Raw genomic sequence first — 14,918 nt, forward strand, 5'->3', positions numbered from 1 at the left:
AGGTTGCAGTGAGCCGAGATGGCACCACTGCACTCTAGCCTCGGCAATAGAGTGAGACTCCATCTCAAAAAAAAAAAAATTTATTCAGAGGAATGTTCATCTAAAATAACATAAATATTCATTGTGTATCTGAGGAAAGACAGATATATTTCTACCTCTTAAGTCATAAAGATGGAAAGAAGCCAGCCATCCATGAGTTAAGAGGTATCGCATGGAGAGGCCAGTGAGGAACCCACACTTTTCAATATTTTTCCCCTTTACTGTTTTCTTTCACATGCAACTATGAATAAATGCAGTGTGACATTGTAAAATCGATGATATACTATACACTGGCATTTAGAAATTGTTTAAAATGGAGCTAAAGACTTTCTGTTTAAAATTGAAGAAGCCCATCCCTTTGCAAACCAGCTGTATCTCACGCCCTCTAGACCCTGCTGAGGCCTGCTTTCCCACTGTCCGGCAGAGGTACCCTGAAGAACAACCGCTGTGCGTATAAACTCCCTGACCGCAGCGACACCCCCAACTCCCCTGCCACAGGTCAGCAGCCAGGATTCCTGTTAATGACAGGACCACACCATTGCCTGATTTTCTTTTGGTTTTGTTCTGTTCCATTTTTCTTTTCTTTCTTTTCTTTTTTGAGACAGTTTCTCTTTCACCCAGGCTGGAGTGCAGTGGTGCAATCTCAGCTCACTGTAACCTCAGCCTCCTGGATTCAAGTGATTCTCCTGCCTCAGCCTCCCGAGTAGCTGGGATTACAGGCGCCTGCCATCATAATTGGCTGACTTTTGTATTTTTAGTAGTGATGGAATTTTACCATGTTGCCACCAGGCTGGTCTCGAAGTCCTGACCTTGTGCTCCACCTGCCTCAGGCCCCCAAAGTGCTGGGATTACAGGCGTGAGCCACCATGCCCTGCCCCATTTTTCTTATAGGTAAAACCAACGCCCCGTTCTCTAGGAATAGACCTAAGCAGCTGCGAATCTGTCCTCTGAAGAAAGTCATGGTCCTTTCCTGTCTTTCTGTTGTCCCAGCTCACTTGAGAGACTTTCTAGGAAAACATTGTTAAAGGGAAGGGGATGTACCACTCCATTCATGGAGAACTCTCAGTTACCAGCTTGGAAGGCAGCTGAAATGTTAAAAGGAACTTCCTAACTGCATACCAAAATAAAAGGTGGAAAGAAAACCAAACAGCCTTACCAGTTACCGATACCATCCTTCAGTGCATACCATGAGACTCCAAGTAATCCATATTAAGTGGTAAAAGCCCGTGAACTGGAAACAAAGAAGCCTTCTGCGCAATGACAACACGAAAAACATAGGGCAAGTCCCTAGTATCTCAGGATATTCCCCACGCCCTGCAGATGTGCGTGACCATACACTTCCCACCAGGTAATCCTCAGCAAGTATTTAAGATGCTACATGAAAGGCATCTGTTACCCACGGGCAATCCCTCTACATTTTCTGCAGTGGTGATTAAAGCAATTGCCCTCCATCCCTTCCCTACCTTCCAGTGATGTGAGGTTTAATTAATATGCACTTGGGGTTTTAAGATCCCTAGATGAAAAGAGGACCAGATGTGAAAGTTATTATTATTTTCTTCAAAGTACACGGGTCTGCTAACATCTGTGGGGCAAGTTTACCACACGCCACTTAAAACAGGCTAACAGGGTCATATGCCAAAACATTCAGGTTTGGATTTTTGAAAAGCTCAGAGATCCGACAGATGTGTTCTGGCCACGATTGAACATGCAGCTCCAGCGAGAAGGCAGAACATATGACAAATGGTTCACTTAGTTCAGAACTACAACCCCAGAGGAGCAGCCTGAACCGAAAAGGGAAGTGATCAGTGGAAAAGAGGGTGGAATCTGCTCACCGGTGAGGCAAGGGGGCGACATGGAGCATGCGCAGGGAGGAGGAGCTTTCTGTTTCGAAGGTAAATGAAACATTGGGCTGCAGAGAACCTGGAATTATCTTCAATCATTTTTCTAGCCACGCTTGAATTCATTCTAGAATTCATCAGCTAAGTACCCTCGTAGGACAAAAAGTCCCTTCTCTCATCCTCTTTAAAGAAAGAGATCTGCGGGCCCGGCACGGTGGCTCACACCTATAATCCCAGTACTTCGGGAGGCCAAGGTGGACAGACCATTTGAGGTCAAGAGTTCGAGACCACCCTGGCCAACATGGCAAACTCTGTCTTTACTAAAAATAGAAAAATTAGCCTTATGTGATGACGCATGCCTGTGATCCTCGCTACTTGGGAGGCTGAGGCATGCGAATCGCTTGAACCCAAGAGGCGGAGGTTGCAGTGAGCCAAGTCTGTACCACTGCACTCCAGCCTGGGCAACAGAATGAAATTCCATCTCAAAAAACAAAGAAAAAGAAGAAAAGAAGGAGATTTGTGCCTAGAGAAGTTGCAAAAATAAAGACCACCACCACCACCCTGCACCAGTGGGATCTAGACTGTATAAGCAGTAACTAAGTCTAATCGCGGTCCACGGGAGATGTTGTGTAGTCCCCTCCCAGCACAGCCGGCCGAAAGAGCCTATGAACCTAAACCAGATGGCGTCTCCCTAGTCCTACCCACAACCCTCAAAGGCTTCCCGTCTCACCAGCGGTCCTGAGACCCTGCCCAGACGGCACTCCTCGGTCTGCATCTCCCTGGCTCTCGCGCTTTGCTCTTCCCACCCAAGCCTTTAACATCCCTGGCCCAGCCCTCTGCCCTCTGCCCTCTGCCTAGATGCTCCCTCTGTCAGCACAGGGCTTGCTCCCTCAACCCTTTGCCATCTTGGCTTCAATGTCACCCATGCAGTGGGGCCTTCCTAACTCCTCTATATTCAAAAGCTCAAACACCCAACGCTTCCTTGCTTCAAGGGTCTCCACTCTAACGATCGCCTTCCCACGTAGTACATGTTGTAACTACAGTCAGCCTTCCCTGTCCATGGGTTCTGTATCCATGGCTTCCATACCCGTGGACTCAATCAACTGTGGATCCAAAATATTCAAAATAAATAAATGATTGTGTCTATATTGAACACGTACATATTGTATTTTATTTTTTGAGACACAGTGTCACTCTGTCGCCCAGGCTGGAGTGCAGCTACACAAGCATGGCTCACTGCAGCCTCAGCTTCCAGGGCTCACGTGATCCTCCTGCCTCAGCCTCCAGAGTAGCTGTGAACAGAGGTAACATGCCACCACGCCTGGCTAATTTTTTTTTTAAATAAATAAACGATTCTGTCTATACTGAATACATACATATTTTATTTTACTTTATTTTTTGAGACAAGGTGTCATTCTGTCGCCCAGGCTAGAGTGCAGTGGCGTGATCTCGGCTCAACCTCCACCCCCTGGGTTCATGCCATTCTCCTGCCTCAGCCTCCTGGGTAGCAGGATTACAGGTGCCTGCCACTGCACCCAGCTAATTTTTGTATTTTTAGTAGAGACAGGGTTTCACCATCTTGACCAGGCTGATCTTGAACTCCTGACCTCATGATCACCCACCTCAGCCTCCCAAAGTGCTGGGATTACAGGCGTGAGCCACCGTGCCTGGCATTTTTTAAAAAAATTTTACTTTAAGTTCTGGGATACGTGTGCAGAACGTGCAGGTTTATTACATAGGTATACATGTGCCATGGTGGCTTGCTGCACCTATCAACCCGTCATCTAGGTTTTAAGCCCCAGATACATTAGGTATTTGTCCTAACGCTCTCCCTCCCCTTGACCTCCACCCCCAACAGGCCCTGTGTGTGATATTCCCCACCCTGTGTCCATGTGTTCTCACTGCTCAGCTCCCACTTATGAGTGAGAACATACAGTGAATTGTTCTATTTTTTGTAGAGACAGGGTCTCACTATGTTGCTTAGACTGGTCTCAAACTTCCAGACTCAAGTGATGTTCCTGCCTTGGCCTCTCAAAGGGCTGGAATTTCAGGCGAGCTACCATGCCCAGCCCAGACTTTTTTTTCTGGTCATCATTCCATAAACAATACAGTATAACAACTATTCCATAGCATTTATTTTGTTTTAGGTATCCAGAGATGATTTTCAATGTGTGGAAGGATGGGCCTAAATTATATACAAATGCTACACCATTGTCCATAAGAGATTAAACATCTGTGGATTTTGGTGTCTTCAGGGTAGGGAAGGGACATCCTGGAACCAACCGCCCACAGATATGCAGGGACTACGCCTGTTGACGTTGTCTGCATATAGAATGCCAGTTTCCAGAGGGCAGGGATGCTTCCTAGTCTTCTGCACTGCTGTCTCCTTATGACCTGCAACTGAGCACGGCACAGTGAACACAGAGACGCTGACTTCAAAGAGTCAAAGACGGCCGGGCACCGTGGCTCACATCTGTAATCCCAGCACTTTGGGAGGTCAAGGCAGCCAGATCACCTGAGATCAGGAGTTCAAGACCAGCCTGACCAACATGGAGAAACCCTGTCTCTACTAAAAATACAAAATTAGCCAGGTATGGTGGCGCATGCCTGTAATCCCAGCTACTCGGGAGGCTGAGGCAGGAGAATCCCTTGAACCCAGGAGACAGAGGTTGCAGTAAGCCAAGATCGCGACACTGCACTTCAGCCTGGGCAACAAGAGCGAAACTCCATCTCAAAAAAAAAAAAAAAAGTCAAAGACAGCCCGTAAGGAGAAAGACTGAGGTCGGCTCCCAGAAAACTCCTCATAATTGCTTACTTTCATGCTGAGGTACCCGGGCACATAGACCTGGTGACTCCCTGTGGGAAGGGGCTTAAGACTGAGGCAGGATTTGACCATTTGTAGTCCCCAATCACAGTACTTTCAAATATGACCAAAACCCTACTCTCCCTAACCACCCTCAATGCAGGAAAGTGTGGCCCACACGCAATCTACCGTATGAATCCGTTTACCAGCAAATGCATCCTTAGTGGCCACCGCACATGGCCAGAAGGAAGAAACAGGTATGTGAAGTCAGTGCTTTCATAGCTATGAAGCTGCAGCGAAAATCCCAGTTCTCAGAGTATCAGATCCTCATGCTTGACCAGGGATTCTCCCCTGCTGCCCAGTGACTGCTGCCCAAGCGGACAGGCTGCAAAGAACTCGAGAAGGAATACAGGTCAAACGACACTTTACTAGATGCCAAGAGGAGAACGCAGTGCTGTATCTCCTCAACTTTGGTTTGAATGTTTTTGCCGTTTCATAAGACCACTTTATAGAGCAGTTTGTGTGTATGTGTTTTGTTTTGAGACACAGTCTCTGGCGCCCAGGCTGGAGTACAATGGTACAACCTCAGCTCACTGCAACCTCTGCCTCCCAGGTTCAAGCAATTCTCCTGCCTCAGTCTCCTGAGTAGCTGGGATACAGGCACACACCACCATGCCCGGCTAATTTTTTTGTATTTTTAGTAGAGACGGGGTTTCACCATTTGGTCAGGGTGGTCTCGAACTCCTGACCTTGTGATCCGCCAGCCTTGGCCTCCCAAAGTGCTGGGATTACAGGCATGAGCCACCACACCCAGGCTTTATAGAGCAGTTTAAGGTTCCCAGCAAAATTCCACAGCAAGTACAGAGATTTCCCATATACCTCCTGCCCCACATGCACAGCCTCCCCTACTACCAACATCCTTCACCAGAATGGTCTGTTTGTTGCAATCAATGAACATACATTGACACATCACTATTACCCAAAGTCCACAGTTTACATTAGGGTTCAGTCTTGGAGCTGTAGATGCCATGGCTTTGGATGAATGTACAATGATATGTATCCACCATCACAGTCTCGTATAGAGGAGTTTCACCACCCTAAAAGTCTTGCGTGCTCTGCCAGTTCATCCCTCTCTCCTCCCTAGCCCCTGGCTACCACCCTGATGGTTCTTCTGTGTCTTTTCATGACTAGCTCATTCCTTTTCAGTGCTGAATAATATTCCATCATGTGGATGTACCACAGTGTTTACACATTCACTTACTGAAGGACATCTTGGTTGCTTCCAAGTTTCCAATAAAGCTGCCGTAAACATCCGTGTGCAGGGCTGTTTTGGTTTTTCTGCATGGTTCTTTGTATTTGTTTTGTTTTGTTTTGTCTTTTTTGGGGATAGAGTTTCCTTCTGGTGCCCAGGCTGGAGTCCAAAGGTGTAATCTTGGCTCACTGCAACCCCCACCTCCTGGGCTCAAGTGATTCTCCTGCCTCAGCCTCTCGAGTAGGTGGGATTACAAGCAGGCACCATGATGCCTGGCTAATTTTTGTATTTTTGTAGAGATGGGATTTCACCATGTTGGCCAAGATGATCTCAATCTCCTGACCTCGTGATCTGCCCACCTCAGCCTCTCAAAGTGCTGGGATTATAGGCGTGAGCCACCATGCCCAGCCCTTTGTAGGTTTTTAATAGCAGTTTGGTGTGGGGAGTCACACAGAAAGAGAAATGAAAAGAATGACCGTCATGAGCTGGAGACAAAATAGGCTTCATACTCTCAAGAAAGTCCCTCTTTCTAAGAAGACTTCTGAGAAATTAAACTTGGCAAAGAGGTCTAGTGTTAGTTTTATACACACATGCATCCATTTCTAATACTATGATTTTTTTTTCAAGCACTTCAGATGGATTTATAAACTCTGAAAGGTAAAATGTGATTTGAATGTCCCCACTAAATAAACGTGTTTGTGGGACTTCGCCATCTATTCCATTATACTTAGGCCGTTTTCTCCCAGCTGGTACTACCAGCCCACGTGTTCTGTGAGGGACCCACCACAGCCGCCATACACAGCCAGTACCAAAAAAATTTGCCGGGTGTTGAATGCATTTCAAAGATTCAACCAAGCGGTCAGCAAAGATGATGACAAACTTTAAAACAAAGATGCCTACAAGTTTCTGGACACAGGAGTAGACATGGATTAGGAAAGTAAGCATCCATCCCACCAATTAGTCTCAAAATCCACCTATAATGATTAAATCAAAGTTGCAAAAATGGAGGCATCACAAGTCAGAGACGTCCATCCCTTGGAAAAGGGGAGCTCACCACATCAATCACAGCCTGCGGGCCCACCCAACCAGCCACAACAACTCCCAGGGGAAAAATGAGGAAGGAGAATGTCCCAGAACCCAAATGTGTCTTAAATGATATTGCAAAAGAAACGATTTCACAACGATCTCTAAAACCCAAATGCATTTCTGGTAGGACAGAGCCTACCCTACCACACTCCTCAGGACTGGGAATCTCCAGCTATGCCACACCAGCTTCACACATCAAATCAAAAGGCATTTGACAAGGCGTTATATTGGATAACACGACTTTCCTACTCAGGGCTGACATTTTGCAGATAAATTTCCCATATCTGTATTTACCACGCTAAGTACTCCTGGGCAGCCACAGCCACTGCGTTTGTGAGTCAAAAAGAGGGCTGGCAAGGAAGCCTGGTGGATACACAGGGGTCACAGAATGAGGGTCCCACGTGCAGGATTTCAGTCTGATTTCAAATTATGGAAGTGAGAGGCAGGCAACTTGCATTTAAGTGCGACTTCATGTGCTCTTGAGAAGAGGAAAACATTGAAACATCCAGATCTGCTTTTTGCTTTCTTTTAACTGCAAGGTCCCAGCGAAAACATAATCCATGTCTAACATATCCAGTTACTGAGAAAAAGCAAGTATATACTCCTGTGTTCTCTTCATCTGGCTAGTAACAAAATGGTATATTTCCCCATTTTGTTTAATGTTTCTGCTGCTCAAAATTACTTCCAGATCCTATGTTTTCTTTAGTTTTCATTTTCATCCTACGTGAAACCCCCTACTCCTGAAGCAAAAAGGAAAGAAAGAAAGAGAACAACCAGAAGTTAACACACCAGTTTAAAATACAACACCAAAAATATAAAAGCCAGCCCCCGCATCTGAGACCGAAAGAAACAAATCAATAATGTGCAAATACATAATCCAGCATGATCAAAGCTAAAAGTTGAGTCTTAGTACACAATATCCATATTACAGGCTTTGCCAACTATACAGGGAGAAACTTCTATACTTCTCAAGGAACGTCAACTCACAGACCTGAGCAACTGGCTCAACTAAGGTCGAAGAGTCGGGAAGAGTCCAAGGTAAGAGCTCGGGTCTCTTGACCTCTTTCTAGTCCAGTGCTCACCTCCTCATATTTCATTCATGAATACTAACTACCCTACCACACTCCTCAGGACTGGGCATCTCCAGCTATGGCACGCCAGCTTTACACATCAAATCAAAAGGCATTTGACAAGGCCCTCCACTGAACGCTACTTTCCTAGTCAGGGCTGACATTCTGCAGACAGATTTCTCACATCCCGTATTTACCTCGCTAAGTATCCTTGGGCACTCACACCATTTGCGAGTCAAAAAGACTCACATTATTTGCTAATAATGATGATCATTTTGTTTAAACATAAATGACTGAACTTACCAGAAATACCCTCACTCACCTCATTCAAAAAAAATTGGTTTTTTCACCAAAAGAGAAAACTTGCTGTGCCCTAAGCAGGAACAGCTTCTAGGGGTGTCAACACTGCCAGGGAACCACCCAGAGAAAATGCTCAAACCACCACCAGGGAACTGGTGATAAAACTCCCACACTCACATTCACATTGTTTATGTGATCATTAAAATCACCCTGCAATGACCTACAAAACAGAGTCTGTTGGTTAGATCTCTTCATGAGTAAATGGCTCATCAGACATCTGCGCAAACTAGATTCCTCTAAATATTGAGAAAGGTGAAGTAGAAATACTAACAGGCCATATTGGTCTTCTATCCCAACTCTTAAAAAGAAGTAAATAAGCCAGACATGGTGATGTGTGACTGCAGTCCCAGCCACTCAGGAAGCTGAGGCAGGAGGATTGCTTGAGGCCAGGAGTTCAAGGCCAACCTGGGCAACGTGATGAGACCCCATCTCTCAAAACAAACTTGTATTTTAAATAAATAAAAGAATTAAATATTGTAGATGCACTGATCACTGACTGAGCTACCAACAGGGAAATCAGGACCACAGAGGCTGAGGGTTCTCGGCTGCCCAGAGGGCTGAGGGATCTGGGCAGGTGTGGCTTGTCCACCTGGTGGCCCGCTGAGCCTCACTGAGGCATTCTACTTCTCTGCACCTGTTTTTTTTTTTTTCAGCTGTAAAACTGGAATAACAGCTCATTGGATTACTTTGAAGGTTAAATGTACTGACGCTTCAAATTTATCAAACTTCTAGTTTATACCCCTCATTTGAACCCTTATATGAACTCTCTCTCCTTTTGTTTTTTTGTTTTTTGTTTTTTTGAGACAGGGTCTGGCTCTGTCGCCCAGGCTGGAGTGCAGTGGCCCAAACATGGCTCACTGCAGCCCCAACCTTCTAGACCCAAATAAATCCTCCTGCCTCAGCTTCCTGTGTAGCTGGGACCACAGGCATGCACCACCACACCCTGGCTTTTTTGTTTTCTTATAGAGACGAGGCCTGACTTTATTGCCCAGGCTGGTCTCGAACCCCTAGGCTCAAGCGATCTTCCCACCTCAACCTCCCAAAGTGCTGGGACTATGGGCACGGGCCATCACCCCTGGCCTGAACACTTATGAAACCTTGATGGTATATCTTTTCTTCCCTTCTACACTGTCAGCTACACTGTACCCCGAAGATGATATTCTACATGGTACCCCAAAGATGATATTCATAGCTACCCAACAAATGATTTGTTGAAAGAATGAATAAATAACCATACCACCCTCCCTCACACAAAAAAAAATTAATATGAGGCCTAGTAACGAGATGTCACTCTGCTAACTTGAATACATTACTTTACCTTGGCTTGTTGGGACTTCTGCAAATACATTAGATAAACAGCAATAGTTACAACGCAGAGGTGAGAATTGGAAATGCTTTCAGTCAACGCTTATGGCCATAGGCTTTTCCACTTCGATTCAACCCCAGGCTTGGTTTGCATGCAGGCAATTGCAACAACCCCCACTGTTTCTTCTAAAGCTGAAACCACGAAAACCCCATTTTATTTTCACCTAATGTCAACCCTTGTGCTTTCTCTGAAGAGGGATTCTGCTGCCTCCAGCCCTCCCTGCTTGGGTGCTGTTTCTTTATTCTCCCCTTTTTTTTGACTCGGGATCTCACTCTGTTGCCCAGGCTGGAGTGCCATAGCGCGGTTCTGACTCACTACAGCCTCAAACTCCTTGGCTTAAGGGATTCTCCCCCCAGTCAGCCTCCTGAATCGATGGGATTTTATGCAGGAGATGCTGCACTTGGCTGTTCTTCATCAATGCTTCAATCCTCATTACACAGATTGGTGCTGTTTGATCAGCAAAAAAAAACCCCACCGATAAGGGCAGCTAACTGCTCTTTCTTGACTCTCTGGGGATTTCAGATACCCTCACCTGCGCCTCCTGTAAAGCTAACCCAGACCTCTGGAAAGAATTTTTTTCTAGCTCTGAAAGTAGTTATCTACAGCCCATCCCTCCCTCCACAGTCCCCACACGGTTCATTCCCATTCCCATAAGCAAACCAAACTCTGCTGAGCATCAATTAGGAGCAGAGAGAAAAGGCTGTGCTTTGAGCACACTGGCTTTTTCCCAAGCCAAACACGCTGATGTGCATCTGACTCCATTACCGCCCAGCCTGCACACGTCCCGGGGCGCCTGGCCTTTCCGGAGGTGAGCTTGTGTTTACCCACTGTCAAGGGGTATTTCCCAGTCGGCCTCTCCTCCCCCCAGTGGAGACTGGCTGCAACCACCCTACCCCCCACCCAGGCAACCAAATGTGACATCCAAAGAGTCCCTGGAGTGGCCATCTGTCCCTGCCATGCCAATGTTTACGCCACGTGGGCAGGAGAGGGACAGGCCAGGGAAGACTCCAGGGTATCCTGCATCAGACCCAAGGCGTCATCATCCCAGGCCCTTTGTGCCACAAAACAAGACAGTGAGAGAATACTCCTCCTTCTAACCGGAGAGGCTCCTGGTTCCTAAAGAGAAAGATCAAGCTCTTTAACTTCCCTGAGGGTGTTCAAAGAACCATTCCGATACAGATGTTTCTCCTGCAGATGAGCATCGAGCATCTAAAAATAAAATGAGATCCCTAATTTTGCAGTTTTTAAAATATTACCTGACTGCCCCCCACCAAAGTTAAACCTAAACATGGTATTTCTGACAATAAAGACTTTAACAAGTTCATAGTGAAGTGCTAAGAGGAACTGGATAATGTAGAAAAGATTCAGATTAGAAATAAACTCCAGCCAGGTGTGGTGGCTCACGCCTGTAATCCCAGCACTCTGGGAGGCCGACGCAGGCGGATCGCCTGAGGTCAGGAGTTCTGCCACTGGCCTGATCAAAATAGTGAAACCTCATCTCTACTAAAAATAGAAAAATTAGCTGGGTGTGGTGGCGCAGATCTGTAATCCCAGCTATTTGGGAGGCTAAGGCAGGAGAATGCTTGAACCCAGGAGGCAAAGGTTGCAGTGAGCCAAGACAGCACCACTGCACTCCAACCTGGGTAACAGAGGGAGACTCCGTCACACACACACACACACACACACACACACACACACACACAAAGAAACTCAAGAGTCTCCAAATTCTAGAGTTAATATGACCAACAGACATCCTCATCTAAATTCCTCTGTTTATATTCAGAACCAGAGGTCAAGATGTGTGAGAACGGTCACAAGTTTAGAAGTCAGATAAAACACGGTTCAAGTCCAGGATCACTGCCACAATAGCGAGATTTTAGTCAAGCTACCTGGGTTCCACCAGGTAGACTTGGAAATAAGAATATGCACAGGCAGAGGGGCGGTGAGTCCAATCAGGTATTCTATTAGAGATCACAAAGCAGAAGAATGCCAGGCACACAGTAGGCGCTCAACGTTCGCATCTTCCTTTCCAGCCCTAGCCCTCCTTCTACTGCCTTACGATGGCGGGGCGCACCTACCATGTCCAACACAGCTCAAGTGAAGAGAGACGCCCCTGGGCAGCGTTTGGTTGGCCATCAGCTAAAACTCAGCGCACTGACTCTGCTGGGGGTATTTCTGTTATCTTTCAAATGGGGGACAAAAGATGCCTGACATGCTTCATCTGCATGAAATCTGTTGAAATGCATCCCAAGTATTGGGGGTGAATCCACATTATTCATCACATAAATGCGCTTAAACTCCCTCCGGGGGAAGATGGGCTAGCCACTGTGACTGAAGCCAAGAGATGACACATCCACTCTATGACTCAACTTGAGCAGCTGCAGCGTGAAAATATACACACAGGCTCACGCAGAAATGGGCTGACAATTTTTAGATTTGCCCCTTGCTTTTTTTTTTTTTTTTTTTTTTTTAGTTTTGCTCTTTAACCTCATTATGTTTCTTTGCTCACAGAACCTGGAAGCAACGTTGCCATTTATTTGGACAGCTCTGACCAGGTTTTAATCCCAAAAGAATCCCTTAACACGGTGGCATAGGTAGCACAGGGCACAGTCACAGCTCTCAGGGACGCATGATCCTACTTCAGGGAGAGAGCTGAAGGGTAACATCATCTGAGAAGGAAAGCTGGTTCCAAGGGTCAAAAATCACAGTGGCCGGGCAGTCCAGAAAGGCAGCTGGGAGGAGGTGGACGTGAGCTGACCCTGAAGGAGAGGTAAAATCTGAATTGGCACAGAGCAGGTGGGAGGCCACTGGGGGTAACTGACAAGGACAGGTGCCCTGAGACAGGACTCAGGAAGGCTGACTCCAGTGGGTTGTGTGGCCACTCACTCAGGTAACTAACATTTACTAAGCAGACCATGGCAGTCCCTAGAGCCATGCTGGGGCAAGTATAAAGAGAAGTCCAAGCAGCCCACCTCAGAGGAACACACAATAGCACAGTGGTCAAGAGACCAGACTCTGGGGCTAGGCTGCTTGGGTTCAAATCCTGGTACCTCATTTCCCAATGCTATTGCTTTGGATAGGTTACTTAGGCCAGAGGTTAAAAAGTCATGTATATATTTTTGATTAAGAAGTGTTGGCTAGGCGCGGTGGTTCACGCCTGTAATCCCAGCACTTTGGGAGGTAGGGGTGGGTGGATCACGAGGTCAGGAGTTTGAGACCACCCCAACCAACATAGTGAAATCCCATCTCTACTAAAATACAAAAATTAGCCAGGCACGGTGGTGTGCGCCTGTAATCCCAGCTACTCCGGAGCCTGAGGCAGGAGAATCGCTTGAACACAGGAGGTGGAGGTTGCAGTGAGCCAAGACTGTGCCACTGCACTCCAGCCTGGGAGACAGAGTGAGACTCCATTTAAAAAAAAAAAAAAGGAAGTGTTTTCAGAGAAAAACAGAAAATAGGCTGAGGAAATCTTGAAGGGAAAGAAGTCATGGGGCACTCTAGACCCAGGTCAGATAAGACCTCAGCTTGGCCTGGAATACCTGCACCATCAGTGTTAACCCTTCCTCAGGATGCCCCGGGGATACAGAGACTACCAGGTAGTTAGTCAAAGGGAATCCAGCCCCTAAGGGCAGGGGTGAAAGCACTCAGGGAAAGGAAATGTAATAGACAGGCGAAGGGAACCCAAAGGATAGGGGCTAAACAAGGACAGCTGGTGTTTCCAAAGGGTTGTTATTGTTGTTTTTATTATTATTATTATTATTATTTTGAGACAGAGTATCGCTGTGTTGCCCAGGCTGGAGTGCAGTGGTGTGATCTCAGCTCACTGCAACCTCCACCTCCTGGGTTCAAGCGATTCTCCAGCCTCAGCCTCCCCAGTAGCTGGGATTACAGGCATGGGCCACTATGCCTGGCTAATTTTTGTATTTCTGTAGAGATGGAGTTTTACCACGTTGGCCAGGCTGGCTCAAACTCCTGACCTCAAGTAATCCAACAACCTCAGCCTCCCAAAGTGCTGAGATTACAGGTGTGAGCCACCACGTCTGGCCTATTATTATTTATATGATTATTTTTACCCCTTGAAAAGGGCATGAAACCTAATTATGATAATACAACGAGTCTGTATTATCACAGAAAAAGTGAGAGCTTTGGCTCCGCTCTCTGTTGAAGGGTGCCCGTAGGGGCTGGATTCCCTTTCACCAACTACCTGGGAGTCCCTGTACCCGCAGGGCATCCTTAGCAAGGGCTAACCCTGAAGAGAGTGCACACACAGAGGTCTTATCTGCCCTCTGTCCAGAGGGCCCTTGAAAGGAAGTTTGCTCCAAGCCACTATACATTCAGAGAAAGGAGTGGCTACGCCGCTGTACGTCTGGATGCAGGCAGAGCGGAGCAGCAGGTAAGACTGGAAGAACAAGTCCCAGCAAGATCCGCAACGCAGGACCCGGAATGCTGGGTGGGAAACACTAAAAGTTGCAAAAATCACGCCTCAGGAAGCATCTGTGATTCTTGCTCTCTCTCAAGTCCACATTCTCCTGCTGTGTTCACATTCTGGACCAACCAACATAGGAGCCAAACCTGGTGAAGGTAAAATAATGCATCCCGATGTCACCTGCTAACAAGGTCGAGGTGGGTTTGTCCACGACAGGAAGGCAAAGTTGAAAAGAACAAGAGCAACTTCGAATAGCTAGAAAGCCCCTTTTGGTCGACGTCATTCTCCTCCTAGGAAGTAAACGGGGACTGCATGGGCAGACATCACCATTCCCACTCAGCAGAGGAAAACTGAAGTACAACAGCCCTTTCTGCTGGAATTCCCTAGAAGGGGTCCGTGCCACATACAGGAAGTAGGGAGGGTATCTTTGCAGCATATTTCTTTTCTTTTCTTTTTTTTTTTTTTTTGAGATGGAGTCTCACTCTGTCACCAGGCTGGAGTGCAGTAGTCCGATGTCGGCTCACTGCAACCTCTGCCTCTCAGGTTCAAGCGATTCCCCTGCCTCAGCCTCCTGAGTAGCTGGGACTACAGGTGCTCGCCACCACACCCGGCTAGTTTTTGTACTTTTAGTAGAGACAGGGTTTCACCATGTTGGCCAGGATTGTCTCGATCTCCTGA

General features: G+C 46.8%; 1 protein-coding gene across 3 annotated transcripts in view; it reads right to left on the bottom strand.

The window, feature by feature from the left end:
* Positions 1-14,918, bottom strand: part of TIAM1 (TIAM Rac1 associated GEF 1) — a 448,148-nt gene that overhangs the window by 214,785 nt on the left and 218,445 nt on the right. The window lies entirely within an intron of this gene.

The sequence above is a fragment of the Aotus nancymaae genome, unplaced genomic scaffold, assembly GCF_030222135.1.
Source record: "Aotus nancymaae isolate 86718 unplaced genomic scaffold, 86718_ANA_hifiasm-v0.15.2.pri h1tg000022l_1, whole genome shotgun sequence".
In the NCBI taxonomy this organism is placed as follows: Eukaryota; Metazoa; Chordata; class Mammalia; order Primates; family Aotidae; genus Aotus; species Aotus nancymaae.